This window comes from Peromyscus californicus, unplaced genomic scaffold (assembly GCF_007827085.1).
Source record: "Peromyscus californicus insignis strain IS unplaced genomic scaffold, ASM782708v3 Scaffold_15__1_contigs__length_86483966, whole genome shotgun sequence".
Taxonomy (NCBI): Eukaryota; Metazoa; Chordata; class Mammalia; order Rodentia; family Cricetidae; genus Peromyscus; species Peromyscus californicus.
This window is the reverse complement of record NW_026294447.1, coordinates 4630981-4646698: the sequence shown is the minus strand read 5'-3', so window position 1 is coordinate 4646698 and position 15718 is coordinate 4630981. Positions and strand designations below refer to the sequence as shown.

The 15718-nt window shown below is 41.3% G+C and overlaps 1 protein-coding gene across 15 annotated transcripts in view; it reads left to right on the top strand.

The window, feature by feature from the left end:
- Hdac9 (histone deacetylase 9) overlaps positions 1–15718 on the top strand; it is an 872989-nt gene that overhangs the window by 55733 nt on the left and 801538 nt on the right. The window lies entirely within an intron of this gene.

Sequence of the window (15718 nt, the reverse complement as noted above, 5' to 3'; positions counted from 1 at the left end):
ATTCATTAAAATGATAAGCTATGATTCTCAGTGTCTAGATTGCTTCTCTTTCCTGAAGAGGAAATTTTCCACTCACCTCAGCTAGATATCTCCTACCTAAACCCATAGCCTCTCAGAGAAACCACATCCAGACTTTCTCTATATAAAGTTAAAATACTTCTCTTTACAACATCTATCCATTTACTTACTTCAGTCAGTCTTTGGGGAGAATGATAAGACTCCTCATTCTTAAGCACTTGGTCCATTCATACCATAATACATAAATTAATTGAAATAGTAATTTTCTTTCTGACATAATATGATGTCTTAATATTTAATATTCATAGTTATTGACCGAGATGTTAATTTATCTGGCATATTATATTTGCTTGACTTGGTCAGAAAAATGACATAGGAGCCCTCTTTTCTCAAGGCTGCTCGCATTCCTGCCTTTTGTGTTGTGATCAGCCCTTTGGGGGCTCAAGTGTTAAGTTGTATGCCACCTGAACTAAACAATTAACTCGCTTTCGCCAGCCTAACGGAAAAGGGGCCCTTGGTTTGGGTGCAGTGATGAAGCTTCATTTGAATAAAAATAGATCATAACAAAGTGCTTGTTCAAGTTACACACTGTTCTGAGATTACTCTTGTGCTTGGTTTTGTTTTTTGTAGTATTTTACGCTCTTAGTGGTTCTTGGAGACCGGACAGTCTTCCAGTCCAGGGGGAGAGCAGTCACCATGGGAAGCCCCTCCACTTTTCTCATCTCACCAAGAAACAAAGCAGTCACATCCTGATATTTCCAAAACACTCTGGGGCCTTTCACAGACAACCAAAAAAGGAAATCTTAAGTTTTTGATAGAGATTAGGGAAGAACACTAAACCACAAAAAGTAGATTGATATTTTTCTTCTCTGCATCTTTTAGTTAGTAGTTTTATTATCCTTCCTAGTGGGGGTTGACAGGGCTCTGTAGACTGTTACCCTGTTTAGTTAACTTATTTAAACACTGGTATTTCTAAATAGGCTGTCTACTTTTTTGCTAAAAGGTGATAATATCTGTACCATGGTCAGTTCCAAGCAGAACTCTCCATACCTGGCTGGGCTTCTTTGGAGAAAGGCAGAAAAAGTCCTTCTCAGTGTGTATTACTTTTCGACTCTTCAGACTTAAGATGTAATTGCTTAATATAAAAGGAAAAATAAAGATTTCTTGCTTCACTGTCATTGGAAGTTATAAAATTTGAGCTAAATATTGATTTTTTTTGCTTTGGGCATTTTTATCTTCTAATTGGCCTGTTAATGGGGACACTTTCTTGGGTGAGATCATTTTTATGAACTTGGGAGCAATCAGTTTCCCTATTTGCCAGTGGACACATGGAAAGTACACCCATTTAACATACGTTGTTGTTTTTTTTTGCTATAAGATATTTCAGTGATACAGAAATTGTGAATACTAAATTTAGTAAATACTAACCCATTCACCAACTTCCCTTATTCCATTATGTTGAAACTCTCTTTTCCCCTTAGAAAGAAACCATTTAGGGTACTTGAGTCCAGTGAGATGGGAAGCACTGTAAAGACAAAGGCACTGCCCACCAAGCCAGACAACCTGAGTCGATCCCTGGAACCCATGTGATGGAAGGAGAGAACAGACTTCCAAAAGCTGTCCTCTGACTGCCACACACTGTGGCATGAGTGTTCACACACATGTGTATAAACAAATGCACACACATACATACATACTCACAAACAAATAAATGTAATAAAATATATATTTGAAGCATTCTATACATAATCTATTCACTCTCTGGAGTTAGCTACTATTCTGAACTTGATGTTTATCATTCTTATTCACTAATTCTTTTTTTTAAATTGAAGATTTATTGTTAATATTTTTAATTATGTATGTGTGTTTGTGGTTATGTGAGTGAAGGTACCTAAGGGAGCCCAGAGGTCTTGGGTCCCTGTGGAGTTGGAGTTATAGGCCTGACGTGGTCCTGAGAGTTAAACTCAGGCCTTCTGGAAGAACACTGCATAGTTAAAACCACTGGCCCACCTCTCTAGACCTCATGTATTCCTCTCAACTGCAGTCATAAACTATTTACAAACATGCACTTCAATCTGCATGCATTATATGACATGTGAGTCATTCTTTAAGTTATTGTCAGTACAAAGGAGTTGAAGTGTGTAGCATGAATCTTAAATGTTCTTATTAATAAAATCAAACCCGAGGCCAGTTATTGGGGTAAATGCTGGAAGATCAGAGAACCAGAACAAGCCACAGCTATCTCACCTGGCCAATTCCTCAGCTGGTCCTGTTTCCTCAGACTGGAAGCTTCTATGTCCTCATCCCAATGGCTCTCAGCTGAACTGCTGCTAGAAGCCTGAATGCTTAACCAGCCAAATGTTTAATCAGGCAAATGCTTCTAGTTTCTGGTCCTCACGCCTTATAAACCTTTCTGCTTTCTACCACCACTCCCTGGGATTAAAGGCTGCTTTCTGGGATTAAAGGCGCGAGTCACCATGCCTGGCTGTTTCCAATGCAGCCTTGAACTCACAGAGATCCAGAGGGATTTCTGTCTGGAATGCTAGGATTAAAGGTGTGAGTGCCACCATTTTCTAGCCTCTATATCTGGTGGCTGTCTGTTCTCTGACCCCAGATAAGTTTATTAGGATGCACAATATTTTGGGGAACACAATACCACCACAGAATTGTATAGCTGTAGGCCTGTTCTGTTGATTGTTAGATAGAATTCAATTATTCCAGTTCCTTTGTTTTGATATATTCATTCTGCTTTTCATAGGCATATTGGTTGTTTCCAAACTTTCTGATTCTAGTAGTCTTACTGTGAGTATTATGAGAGTTTTCCTAGGAGTGGATTTGCTGGGCATTTGCTAGTGTCCTGTAGCTGCTGAGAGAAGTTTATTGAGTTAAAATTAAAGTGGCGGTTCTGGCAGGCCTTCCATTTTTCCTGAACCACCAGGAGAGAATCCATTTCCTTGCCTTATCCAGTTGGAGTGAGTGCCCTCTTCCCTGGGACTCTGGCCTCACCCCAGTATCATGAAGCTATTGTGATGCATATCTGACTGTTCCACAGTTGCAGGCCTGCCTGACTCATCTCTGCTTTCCTTTTATACGCTCAAGATCTTTGGGCCGAGAAGTTGCTCGGTGGGTAGCAGTGCTTGTCCGCAAGCCTGACGACCTTGGGTCCCACAAGGTGGCAGGAGAGAACTGACTCTTTTTTTTTTTTTTTTTTTTGGTTTTTCGAGACAAGGTTTCTCTGTGTAGCTTTGCGCCTTTCCTGCATCTCACTCTGTAGACCAGGCTGGCCTCGAACTCACAAAGATCCGCCTGCCTCTGCCTCCCAAGTGCTGGGATTAAAGGCGTGCGCCACCACTGCCCGGCTGAGAACTGACTCTTGAGAATTATCCTCTGGCCTCCACATGTGTCCTGTGGTACACATATGCATACACAGCAAAGTAAATAATCAAAATTGACCAAAAAAAGTCATGTCATGTATGGTGACTCATGATTATTATCCCCATACTCAGGAGGCTGAGCCAGGAGCATACTGTGAGTTTGAAGGCAGCCTGGGCTACCAGTTGGAAGCTAGGCCAGCTAGAGCTACCAGAGTAAGACCATATCTCAAAAAAGTCAACAAATAAACTCTCAACTTGAATAATTCAGAATGTCCAGCCTAACCTGGAAATTATTTTACCGGCAACTTTAATTCCATCTGCAACCTTAACTTCTCTTTGCCATGTAGGTAACATATGCACAGACCCTAGGAATCAAGTCAGAACATCTGGACAAGGCCTTCTTAAAGACCCTGGCCTACCTTGGGATATAGACCATCATACATCAGCTAGATGACCCTGCCTGCCATAGGATGTAGACCATTATACGTCAGCTGGATTGTCTCACGCAGCTGTTCTGAATGGCACATGAACATTTACACTCCGAAGTGCTGCATGTGAAATTCATTGATTCCACATCCTGCCAGCAAAGGGATTGGAAGATTTTAAAACATCACCCAATTTGACAGGAGTGCCTTGGTCACTCACTAAACAGCTTGTCATGTAATTATTGGGGGCAGAAGTTTTTTTTTTTTGCTCATGATCTATTTCTTTCCTTTACTATTTTCAACTTGCTCTTGTTTTCTTCTGTTTTATTATTCATTTAGAGATATTCTTTTTTTTTTTTTTTTTTTTTGAGACAGGGTTTCTCTGTGCAGCTTTGGTGCCTTTCCTGGATCTCGCTCTGTAGCCCAGGCTGGCCTCAGACTCACAGAGATCCGCCTGCCTCTGCCTCCTGAGTGCTGGGATTAAAGGCGTGCGCCACTACCGCCCAGTGAGATATTCTTTAAGCACTTTAGTTATAAATTCTTTCTGGGTTTTTTTTTTTTTTTTGCATTGTGGTGGTTTCTTCCAGCTTGACTGATTTTTGTACTTTTAAAGGGTTGATATTTTGACATACAGATTTTAATTTCAAAGTTGACAAAGTCTGCCAATTGTAATTTGAAGTCATGAAATTTTATTTTTGTTTATCAAATGTTTGTATAGCAGCACAAATTATAGTTTTATAATTTCTATCTAAAAACTTTTTTTATCTTTTGAGAGGTAATCTAAAAATGCCTGACTAATTGGGTTATCTTGCTTTTTTATAGACTTTAGCCAAGAACTCTCTCATGTAGAGATTTATGGTTTTATGGAATATTGCTGCTAGAAAGAGCTTTGAAGATGATCTAATCTGGTCTGAAACTGATCCCCAGAGAGGCAGTGGCAGATCTCAAAGACAATACATCAGTATTGACAGGGAATGCTGTACACACTGGATTCTGTTGTCTCTACTGCAGAAAAGTCTGCCTTATCTTGAGCTGAAGTTTTGTGGTGTGTGTGTGCTGTATGTGTGGTGTGTGTGTGATGTGTGGTGGTGTGTGATTGTGATGTGTGTGTTGTGTGTGTGTGTATGTGTGTGATGTGTGGTGGTGTGTGTGGTGTATGTGTGTGTGGTATGTGTGATGTGTGTGTGGTGTGTGTGTGTGTGATGTGTGGTGTGTGTGTGTGATGTGTGGTATGTGTGTGTGTGATGTGTGGTATGTATGTGTAGTGTGTGTGTGTATTTTCCTGCATACAAATACAGGTGTAAAGACAAGTAAACTACCTTAGATGTTGGCCCTTGCCTTCCACCTTGATAACACAGTGGCTCTTTGTTATTTCTGTGGAGCATGGCAGACTAGCTGGTCCATGAGCTTCCAGGGCCTTCTGTCCGCCTCCCAACTTCCTGTAGGACTACTGAATTACAGAGTCTCATCTTACATAGTCAGCTTTCACATAGGCTCTGGGGATTTGAACTCAAGTCTTTGTGCTTGCACAGCAAGTGCTTTTATCCATGGAGCCATATCCACAGCCCTTTGAGCAGAAGTTGTATGCTATTGGGACTGGGTGAAATAATGGCTACTGATTTATAGCCATAGACATAAAACACCATGCTAGAAATTCTCCCAGGAAGGTAATGAATTGCTTAGTTCCTCACTGTCCAGGAACAAAGGCACAGTAAGAAATGAGGAGTCATTGACCACTGTGATTGTGACTCCTCTGATGAGAGGGAATTGTAAAACAGGAATTAGACAGCAGTGTGGTTGAGAATCAGCTGGCTTCCCCAGAGTGCACATTTCCTTTCGGACAGTCAGTCCCAAATGTGTTTCTACTGTGGACTACATTCTGGAAAGAAATTTAGTCTAGCAACATCCTTCAACTTCTCTGCATCTATACCACAGCTTGAGCCATGGCATGCCCTCCACCTCCACATAGGATTTGATTCCCTGTGTCGTTATAAACTCTTTGAGCTCAGGGATAAAATTAAGTGCATTTCTGATGCCCAAAATAAGTGTCTCAAGATTTTTTTCCCTTCTTTTTCCTTAAAGGAGTGTTGTAGAAGAACTTAAAAATGAGTGACAGTTGACAAAGATGTGGTTGCCTGGCAACTGGCAATTTAAATAACTAGGAGTTGATATGATTTACCAACCTGATAAACAGAAAAAACTTTAATATACTCCAAAGGACTGCTACAGATGTTGCATTGAGCTATTTATACGTGTTGATCTATCTCAATCTATTTTAATATATGCGTGTATATATATGCACATCTTTTTCCTGCAGAATGTGGAAGCAAAGGCTCTGTCTCTTCTCCTATTTGACATTAATAGACATTATCTTCAATGATAATTGTTTTAGTTTCCTCAGGTGTGTACGGATTCTTAGTTTCAAAGGAGCCTTTCTCACACAGAAGGAATAAATATCTTGTGGAACTGGGGCTGATGTTTGGAGTTGTAATATGGTATTTAAGTCAGTAATTGTTGTTACCTTTCTTTCTTGGATTTTATCATTTAAACCTTTCTCCATTTGTTGAGATGGGCTGTCTGTTGCTTTTGATTCTTCACAGAAATAATGATGATTAATAGGATTGACCCGAAGTGAGCCAGCCTAATTGATTAGCCTGTGTTCCTTAGGGGATCATCAGGCTATTGTTGTTCTCTTGTGCCAGTTAGTTTCCTAGAGCAGGGGGTCAATCCTCACGCCACCCCTGTCTCTACTGGCAATCTTTAACATAGGTCTCCCTGGAGACGTTGGAAAAGCTACAGCCACTGTTTACCCAGACAGCGAGTGACCCAACGAGTGCTCCCTCCGGGAAGGAAGTCAGACTATTATTCTGCATATGAATTCCATAGAGTAAATTTGAACAGTCAGTGTAGGATTTTGTTACTGTTTTGGGCAATGACAGTGCTCTTACTAGCACAGATATTAAGATAGTTTTGAGGACTAGTTTGGTCATTTCCAGGGGAGAGGGTCGTCAAGTGTAGAAGACAGTGATGACCTTGAAAATACTTTATGATATAGGAATACAAAAACACAATTTTTAAACAAAGTAGTTGAAGGACATATCTAGGTAATTTTAAAACTGTCCTTTGAAATTATTTACAAATCATCCAGATAGGTAAGACTTGGGGGCTTTGGAGAAGGAGGACATTTTTGCAAACCATGTATGTTTACATAAAATCAGCATTCTAAGTTTGTATGCCAGCTTTCCCATGAAATTTCTGCTCTTACTTTTAATCACAATGAAAACTTCTTTCTCCAAATTCAGATAGGCTTGTGCTGTCCTATTCCTTAGAAAATGGGTGTTGGCATTTTGCAGATTGTAGGGACCCAGACTGTCATAATGATATCACATAAATATTGAAAACTGTGCTAAGCATTTTAAATACCCTGTCATTCATTCCTAATGGCCCTGCAAGTAACTATTAGGGCAAATTAGAATGGTAGAATCATTTGCCCGTGAGCATGCAACCGAGAAATCAGAGGTGGAATTTGCATTAAGATCAGCCAGTCCAAAGCCAAGTGTGCTTTTCAGTGGGTTTCTCTTTTATTATTTTACTTCCTCATTTTTCAAATGTGTTTGTTGTTTCTCCAGTCATGATCATACTGGTGTTTAGTTGTAATCCCGTGGAAGTTTGCTCTAAACAAAGCAAAACAAAACAAAAACTCCTTTGCTTCTGAGCATTTATCCCAAATATACTCTCATTTCAGAAGTCTTGGATAAATCCAGAATCTACATTTTCAGAGGCCCCTGAAATCACTGCCTGGGAAATCCCTGGTGTGAAATCTGTGAGGCAAGTACTTAGTCCTTACCTCTGTATGGGACACTCACAGAAAACAGCACCTTGTGAGCACAGGCTAGATCCCAGCACACTCACAGTAAACACCTTGTGAGCACAGGCTAGCTCCAGCACTGCTAAAACACTTGCTCCTGTGATAAATACGGTTCACTATGCTCCAAAGTCTAAGCCTGAGTTACTCCTAGTCAAAATGTAAATATGATGTCTTTACAAGACAGGAATGTCTATACTACCTTTAGGGTCAAGTTCAGAGAAGATTTCTGAGATGATGATTTATGTGTCACACATTAGTGTTCTCAGGACATTTAGGTATTTGTTGGTGCATGTTCACAGGAGGTCTCTGTAGAAAACAGTAAGTGTAGGCAAGAAAAGAGTCAGGGAATGATAGAAATATGCTGCACTGTAGGCTTCCAGTAGCCTGGACATGGACAAGAGGATGAAGATGGGACAGTGAGGTTGGTCTAGCTCATTGGTTAATTTGGGTTCTTCAGTCAGGTGTCAAAGGAAAGGCTGTTCAATTAGAAGATGTCCTTGCTAAGCCTCCCTCCAAGGCTCTCAGATGTGGGCATGAGGAGTAAAATAAAATCAACCTCAAAGTGGGCCTTACTTGAGAAATGGCCTGGCTGCTTGAAGCCATTGTGGCTTCCTTCTATGGTGTGTGGTTATTGTACTTTATTTCTTCATCATAGGGGCGTAACTGTCCAGGCCTGGAGGTGTGTTGTTGCTGCCTTAAAATTGGATAAACCACTAGTAGATTGAGCACTGAGTAATAGTAGATAGAGCACTCACTGGGAGCACTAGTAGATAGAGCACCCAGTGAAACGATCAGTGAGTTTACCCCAACATAGACCTATTTCCAGAGAATGACCTCCATAGGCTGTCATAATTAGATACTTGGTCTCCAGTTGTTGGAACTGTTTGGGAAGGATTAGGTGTGAGCTTGCTGGATGAGGCAGGCTTTGATGCTAAAAAAATTTGTGGCACTCCCTCAGCTCGCGACTGAGGATGTGAGCTCTCAGCTACTGTTCTTGCACCATGACTCCCTGCCAGCCTGCTGCTGTGCTCCCTGTGGTGCTCATGAACTCTCAACCTCTGAAACTGTAAGCCCACAAATAAACTCTTCCCTCTCTAAGTTGCCTTGGTCCTGGAGTCTTATCACAATAGAGAAGTAGCTAAGATAACAAGCCTGAGGCTGTATTGAAATCCCCAGGGTAATCTGTGAAGGAGCAGGAATAGTTCTTCATGGAAGCGGAATGCTCTCCATGTGAGAGGAATAGACTACACATTTTTCTTTAAATTTCTACAGTGTGATAGCTGTTGCTTACTTACATTTTCCCTCCCATCCACACTCAAGTGATTTTTTTACAATGCAGGTAACATCAATGAAAGATTAAAGTGAGTGTGGTATATTCACAAGCAAAGGATAGCAGAGTATTTTAAACCTTTAGAATACACATTTGTCTTCTGGAAGAAAGACAGCAAGGAAAAGGCTTTGTAATTAGATTCCTTTGTCACTCTAGCAGAGGGAGATGATTAATCGCTGTGCTACAGAACTGTGCTCCACAGCAGGAGGTGCCCCCTGCCACTCTTGGCTCTCAGAATGGATCTGGCTTGAAGTAAAGGACAATTTGTATACTAATGCTAATAATAGCTAATCATTTGAGAACTTTCCCCTTACCTGTTACTTCATATTATTTCTGCTAATCCTCAACATGACCTGGTAAGTTAAATAATGCATGTTTAAGCAACTGGAGCTCAGAGGGGTTAATTGACTTCCAGCCCACCCAGCTAGTGAGACAATTTACTGGGCCCTTTGCTGTGTAGGCTGTGTGGATACTGTCAGAGCTTTAGGAGATAGGTCCCAGCATTAAAGAGTTCTCAGAATCACCCCACCCCATAATGTATACAGTATTGGAGCTTGAAAAAGAGATCCACGCCACTGTAAATTACAATGATGGGTAAAGGTCTTTTGTATTTGGCTTGCTGATCATAGCCTGCGCCTCTGTACAGGAGAGGCAGGGAGTAGACCCGGGGAGCCTGGTTCTTTCAGGCACCCTGGATGGGGCAGTCTTCTGCAGCGGAGGTTACAGTGGATGACTTTCAAAGCCCTCCTGCTGCGCAGACCTCACAGGCTGGCTGTCACCAGTTCCTTCACTTCCACTGTCATTCCTTTTCACACTCTAGTGTGGACGTCTGTCCCCCACCCCTGTCCAGCCTCTTAGCCATGACTGAAACTGAAAAGGGACCTATACGTCCTACAGTCTCTGGTCATTGTGAGCTCAACTTAGTGCTTGTGATGGCTTTGTCTTTCTTGTCCAAGGAAGGAAGTCACAGATAGGGGCCTTTGAATATCATCCAAGAAAAAATTTGGAGTAAAAAAATCTTTTGATAAAATTATATTTTTTATTATAATAGAGATTTTTGAGGATATAATTTGGGTACTGGATACCCTGGGGACTAAATATGATGTTTTAAAATCTCAGGTTACTACAAAAAGATCTATTTTTATCAATGCAGGTATTGCAGTTGGCAGGATTTCTTCTTTTGAAATGAAATATCCAGCAGGCCATTTCTGATTATGTTGTGTATTTTTAGATGTTACCATTGAGTTATATTTATAGTATAGACTACTGAATCCTATCTTAAATATGCAAAATATATGCATAACTAACCTCCCAAGCTGTGTTCCTTGCTCTATATCACACCCATAATGTAGCCATGTTTAAGTTGTTCTCCCAAAGTCTTAGAAAGAGGCTTATTATTTGCTTGTAAAATGTAAGCATAGAGAGTGTATATGAGCTGCATAACACATCCCACTCATAGCTGAGCTTTCATGGTGAATTAGAAGTGTGCAGGTGGGTAGTGAAGCCAATAGTCTTGCAGAGATAAGCCTGTAGACACCGGGGATGATGATACGCTAAAAGGAGCTGGTCTGCCAAGTTTGTCCTGGTGTGAGTTGTCCAAAGTACTGAGTGTCGGCTGTGGCTTTAGGGAAGTCATAGACTGAAGCATTGCTGTGGCTCTTGCTGATGCCAGTCCCCAAAGCTGAAAATCCCCAGACTCCTTGGTATTCTGTTTCTCAAGACAACACAGGCAATGTTAAGGATATTTGGAATGTTGGAGGACAAATTTGGAAGGGACAAGTCTCAGTCTCCCATTCTCTAGTCTCTTGGTGATATCTGCTTTATTTGGAGACAAACTGGAGCTTGTAAAAAACCTGTCTAGTAACAAAGTATTTTTTTCTTGAGGAGGAAAAACATTGGAGGTTGAAAGGAAGGTAACACACTGAGCTCTTCCAGCAATAAGAGAAATCACTTCAATTGAAAAGCCCATGAAATAACTCTGTCTTGTACAACACATTTCATCGGTAATTTTCAGCCAGTGTCCTTCATCTCTCCCAGCCCACGAAGGCACCCATCCATCAGGGTTTACTGTTCTTGTATGATGGCCCAGATTCTAAGTTAATTATTTGTATCTTTGATCAAATCAAGAACTATCTTCTAGTCCTCCAGAATTTATGTTAAAAAACTGAATAAATAATTTTGCCCTAAATCAGATAACTAATGATTCATAGGTTTAAATCTTTCCCTGTCTTCATGTATTCATGGAAAATTGTGTACCTGCCCTGTACCGTGTGCTAAATACAGGCAGTGAGAGGTTACTGTAGTATAATCTCTGAGCAGAAGAACAGCCTCATGGCAGATAGACCACTGTACATATGTAGGAGGCATCATTATTGTCTGACAGGACACACTGAGGCTGTAGGTGAGGAACAGTGAGGAATCTGATTCTTTACTTGGAATGACTAAGAATTCTCATGTTAACATGACCTTAAAGAGTTCAAGGTAGGAAAGAGAGTAAAGGTCCTTTGCAGAGAGAGGTGTAAAGCATGGACATGTGAATGATCTCTATGGGAATAATGAGGACCAACAACTAATGCGCTTTATATAGTACACCTACATTTAGTACAACCACACTGCACAAACTAGTGTCGATTCTGGTTGACTAATGCCTCAGTCCCCATAGTAGTAAAAAATGGTGGGCTTCTGGCAGGTGGACATCATTGCAGTGACTGCCTTCACCCTTCCAGGTCCAAGAGGTCTAGATGTTCAATTGTGCTGTGAAGTCGGCATAGTTAAGTCTTTACCCCAGATAAAATATAAAAAAAAAATGTTGGGTTTCATTTTAGGAATAATGTCAGATGGCCTGGAGACAAGGGTTTTATATGTGAGGAGAAGAAAGAGACTGAGGAAAGGATTAGATTTTTGAAGGCACTTGAATGTCACTTGAGGTTTTGTGTCATCAAATTTACTCACTCATTTATTCATGTATTCATACATTTCCTGGAAGCAGGGAAACAAGATAGAAGACTAGACCAAAAATCCAAGTAAGACCAAAGGATTGCCTGAATGTTGCAGTGTCAGTTAATGTGAAAGAAAAGAGGGTGGGGATGGATATGAAAAGATTTTTCTCTGTGTAGCTCATGTTGGCCTAAATCTAATTGCACAACTCATACAGGCTTTAAATTTGTGATTATCTTGCCTCAAACTCCCAAGGACTGGGATTACACAATTTGACAACATGCTCTGTGATAGGAAAGGTGTGTGTGTGTGTGTGTGTGTGTATGTGTGTGTGTGTGTGTGTGTGTGTGACTCCATGTGTGTGCTGGTGCACATGCATGTGTGTGGACTTCCATGTAGAGTCAAGGATGTCTTCCTTGGTTGGTTTCAGGTGTCTTCCTTGGTCATTGCTCACTTTATTTACTGAGTCAGGATCTGTTGCTGAACCCGGAGCTTGCCAATTTGGCTAATGTAGCTAGCCAGCTTCTCTCAGGGATTCCAGGCAGGCTACCACATGCATCTGACGTTTCCTGTGCATGCTGGGCTCTGGACTCTGGTCCTCTTGCGTTTGCAGTAGGTGCTTAACCTACTGAGCTATTTCTCAAGCACATAAATATTTTTAAGAGTTCCACACGTTGACTTTAATGGCTGTCTTTGGGAAATGCAGGAAACAGAAACGAGGTAGAATGTCAGGTTCCAATGGTGGATGACAGTGTGTCGGGAACGGCTATGGCCTAGACACCATAGGCGATTTTCTAGAGAAGTTACGGCAGTAGTAGGTTCTGTGACACGAAAGGGCGGCTGCAGTTCTGAGTTATTTCTCTATGCCCAGTGCACTGGTGTGGTGGGTTAAGTGCACCGGGAAACTTTGCACACAGCCCACTTGACCATGCCAGTCAGCCTGTGAAGCCTGCTGTGTAGGGAAAGCAGGGCTAGTGACTCTCCCTGCGAAGGACTTGCAGCCGAGTAGACTTGCCTATCATTGTTGACTTGTCCATCTGGGAAAGACAAACTAGAGATACTTGGAAACAGTATTTCCATTGTCGTTGTTGTCGGTAACATAGGTTGGAAAAACATTCCGAATTTTTAGTAGCATATTTCCAAAATAGAACCAAATGACCAAACGAGAAAAGGAAAGAAACCTGTAATGCAATGCTCAGAAAATAGCAAAACCCCAGAGGAGTAGATGAGTATTCAGACAACATGAAGTCAAACTTGAGTCCTGCTGCAACATGCCAGGTTGCCTTTTATTCTAAATTTTGAATTCATCTTAGCATCTTTTGTGACAGAAATCTTTAAAAAATTTTTTATTATTATTAAGGAATTTTCTATTTATTTTACACACCAATCACAGATTCCTCTGTAGACATAATTCTGAATGGTCTTATTAAACAAGAAACACAGAGCCAAATGCAGAGTTAAAAGCCCAAGAGGTCAGAGCACTAGCGAATAGCCTTTAGCTTACCAGCCGCTGCCATCCTTTCCCTGAGAAAGAGACCTATTTCCTGTGTGTCTTTTTATTGACTTTCTGTTCTGCCTTCTCATTGGTTGTAAACTCAACCACATGACCTCCTCATCACTGCCTATCTATACAGACTTCCAGAACTCTATGGTTGGTATTGAAATTAAAGGCATATATCTCCATGCTGGCTGTGTCCTTAAACACATATTCTCTTCTTCTCCCTCCTCCTGCCCCCCCCATCCTTCCCCCACAACCCACTCCCCATTCCCACCTTCTCCAAGGCAAGGTCCCCCATGGTAAGTCAGCAGAGCCTGGTACATTCAGTTGAGGCAGGTCCAAGACCCTCCTCCCTGCACCAAGGCTGCGCAAGGTATCACACCCTAGGCACTAGGCTCCAAAAAGCCAGCTCTTGCACTAGAGATGGATCCCGATCCCACTGCCTGGGGGTCCCCTAAACAGTTCAAGCTAAACAACTGTCTCACCTATCCAGAGGGTCTAGTCCAGTACCATGAGGGCTCCATAGTTATTGATCCATAGTTCATGCATTTCCACTAGTTTGGCTGGCCATCTGTACATTTTCCCATCATGGTCTCGATGTCCCTTACTCATAGAATCCCTCCTCTCTCTCTCATCGATTGGACTCCTGGAGCTCCACCTGACACCGGCCATGGATCTCTGCATCTGCTTCCATCAGTCACTGGATGAAGGCTCTGTGATGACAGTTAGGGTGTTCACCCATCTGATCACCGGAGTAGGTCAGTTCAGTCACCCTCTCGGCTATTGCCAACAGGACAGACTTAATCTTAAAGTGTTCTTTAGCATAGGAGACCTATAACTCAGTGGATCACTCCTCCAATTGTGATGACTAGGTAAACAGTTCTGAGGTGATGACTGACACTTCCTTGTGAGCCACAAAGACAACACTCACAAGAGTGAGAAGACCTGCCCCTCTATTACCGGTATATCCCATGAGCAGATACTTGAAACTCTTTAAGCTTTGACTTTAAAGAAGGAATATCAGATTATTCAGTGTATTCAAAGGGCCATGAAAAGCCAGAGAACACACTCCAAGTGTAAGTTCTTTGTGACTGATAAAGCTCTGCCTACTGCATCATTGTTACTGACCATATGAATAGATGGTTAAAAAACCAATGGAAAGATCATAGGAAAGGACAGTGATGTGGGCTAAGGCAATAGATTGTATCAATGTCCTCTCTTCCCAGTTGCACAAGTAAACCAAAGTGTTGTAAAGTATCATGCCCTTGGGCTCTTGTCCCCTGCTGTGTCCATTTTAAGGGATAAAGGAGTCATAGCAATTTTGTTTTTATTACACTGTATTAATTTTCTTCAGTATAAACCTATGTATTTTTGCAGACTAATGCTCAAATTCATTAAAGCTACTAATTGAAGCCAGATATATATTATATGTTGTGGTAATTTGCATTTATGATCTGTTATCTTTCTCTTTTTTTGGTTATCTCCCCATTTGAAGGCTAGTTTTACATTATTCATAATCCACTCTTATCAGAAGAAGGAGAAAATGGCAGGAGGAAAGCTTCCTCGTTCTAGTCTATTGCTTTGCATTGGATTTGGATAGAGAAGTGTGGAAAGACTTGAGAGTAAATTTCCTGTTCTAACTGATAGATGTTGACCACTGAGTCCTTGTATTACTAAGCAAATAAAAACATTCTTAAATCATGTAAAATTCCATTTCCACTTTATCTCTAACTGGTGCAGATTGGAAGCTGGGGAGATAGCTCAGTTTGCAAAGTGTAAGCATGAGGGCTTGAATTGGGATTCTCAGCACCCATATTAAACAAACAAACAACAACCAACCAACCACAGGCACAGTGACAGAGACAAAAAGCATCCCTCCCGGGGTTTACTGGCAAGCCAGTCTAGACAGGCACTCAGTCTCAGCTGTATGCACACAAATACATACACATGCACACACTGAATACGTAGATAGGTATAGATTCAGTTGTAATCTGTGACTTCTTTGGCCACAAGGAGAAGGAGGCACATGCAGCCTCTGAGGCCACGACATATCATTGCAGCAACCATGCATCACTGCACACACACAGACCAACATTCCCTGAAGCAGTACAGGAGACCTCTTTAAATGACTATATTCCAGTGCGAGGTTCTAATTGTAGTGATAACTTCAACTTAATGTGGCTTATTGGAAATGAAAGTGCAGTAAGTGGAAACTAATGCACAGCAACACAGAAATGCCTTCTAGTTTTCTGGGAAAATATTCAAATA